Genomic DNA, 2262 nt, shown 5'->3' on the forward strand with positions numbered 1-2262 from the left:
TTTTCCTGAAAAAAAAAAGTCTCTAAAGGAAACCACAAGAGGAATCAACTCAGCATCTGACAAACAGCATCAGACAGAGGGGGAAGAGATGAATGAGGAACTGTTCAATGGTTCTTTCCAGCTTTTGATTCTACAGCTCAAGCCAAGAGTGGTTTTTTCCCTTTCAGACACTCACAGTTACTGCATCTGTCAGTCAGAAGCTGCTGTGTGAGGTAGACTCAGGAATCCCCTTCTACCATCACTTGCATTTGGGGATTTCTACACTGAAGTCACCTATCCACCCACCAGTTCCTTAGATGTTGGCCAGCACAAGGTCTGAACCCGTGGCTCCAGAGCAGCTACTGGAGTCACAAAACAGAGCTGGACCCTCCTTTGGTGACAGCTCCTCATGAAACCCCAGGGATGGGCATCAGCCAGATCAACACCGAGTCACTGCAGGCACCCAAGGATGGCCCCAAAGCCTCCTGGTGGTTCTCCATCACCCACACTCCCACCCAAATCCCAAGCAGCTCCCTCCTTTCCTCACCAGAGGAACTCAACATCAGATGTACAGCGAGGGCGACGCCTCTGAGGTTTGATGCAACTGCAAAGGTTAAAAAGATGGAACAGCAGAGCACAGGAAGAAAAACCACGTGAAGAAAACCCACCTCAACAACCAAACTTGGTCACCCTGAAAGCCTCAATCAAGGGCCTTCTGAATGACCCTCCTGCAGGCAGAGGCAGCTCCTCTGCCATGTTTCAGCAGGCAGGAGAGCTCAGGAAGGTTCCTGTTTGCTTTGTGAGTGTCACAGCAGGACCCTGGTGCGTGTCACCAGCACGCTGTGATAAGGAGCAGACACTGTCACATGCCACAGCACTGCCACGCTCTCCTGGGGCAGCAGCTACCAGTGCCAGGGCAGAGCAGAAAGGCAGCAGAGACCTCGCCAAGCTCTCCAGCTTGACATGGGTCCTGTCTGGCAAGAGCAGTGGAGCAACTATTCAGGAGCCTGAGAAAGCTTTGCTGTCCAAAACCTGCAAGAAATAGAGCTGGCCTTGCAGGCAGGTGGGCAGGAGACCTCTGCTTGTACCCCTCACAAGTCCCTGCTCACACTGGAATGGAGCTGTAAATGCTCACTGGGTTTACAGCCCAGGGAACCAGAGAGCAGCAGCCAAGCAAAGGTCAGCCAGGGTCTGAGCAGTGAGGGACAAGGGTCCCCACCAGGTCTGCCAGAAAATGTGAGACCTGGGAAAAGTGGTCCAGGGGGCTTTTAACGTGAGCTTCCACAGCCTCATCCCCAGAAAAAACAAATCCCTTTGAGCTCAGAGGGCTTTGGAGGCGACTCCCAGTACTGCAGATGTCTATGCCTGGGACAGCACCGTGGGCATCTCACGTGGGTCCAGGTCCGTGGGTCCCTGCACTTGTTCAGGGTTAAGTGGATGTGATTCTGTAGCTGTAACTGCTCAGTGTGAATACAGAACCATGAACTGAATGATTTCATTGAATACATCAGTCAGTGAATACCTGAATTAATATTTTTCTAAGTCAGGATGTTTATTTCATCTCTATATTCCATATTCTGTCCCTGCTTTCCAGCAGTGCCCCATCCACTTCTGTAGGACAAGTAGGGTGACCCCGCTGGGTGCACGGTGGCAGATTTATTTTAGGAGGCCCTAACTCACCATCAGCAGGTCAACAATTTATCTAACTGTACCCAAAACCAACACCATGGCCAACAGTTTGCCCTTGCCACTCAAGGAGGATCCAAGCAAACCCAAACCAAGTTTTCCAGCCTGAGGCAGCACTCCAAGGAAACAACCACTGCCAGGCACTGCAAACCTGCCAAAACACCCCATCCACCCCACACGGGGTGCTCCTGACCCACACCCGGCCTCTCTTCCCCAGCAAGGGAATCGGGGGGCTTCTCAAAGCCCTGAAAACCTCACTGGCTCCCATCCAGCAAAACATTTAAGCACGTGGCTTAACTTTAAGCATATGATTGCAACTGGAGTTGCTCATGTGCTTGAAGAAAAGCTCATGCTTCCACGTCGTGCTGTGCAGGGCCTCGGCCAGGGGACCCCACCCCAGAGAGCCCCACAAGCGTACCCATCACATCAGCCAGCCTGTGGGGGGGGTCTCACCACACCTCTCCTTCACTCGCTGCCTGCATCTGGCACTGCTGAAGGTGACACGGAGCCAGTGCGGGTGGCTGAGGGCCTCCGAGCACAGCAGAGGCACGACGTGGGTGAGGACGAGCCCCCCGGGCCTGGCTCGGCTCGCCCGCG

Source organism: Merops nubicus, unplaced genomic scaffold (genome assembly GCF_000691845.1).
Source record: "Merops nubicus isolate BGI_N331 unplaced genomic scaffold, ASM69184v1 scaffold15772, whole genome shotgun sequence".
NCBI lineage: Eukaryota > Metazoa > Chordata > Aves > Coraciiformes > Meropidae > Merops > Merops nubicus.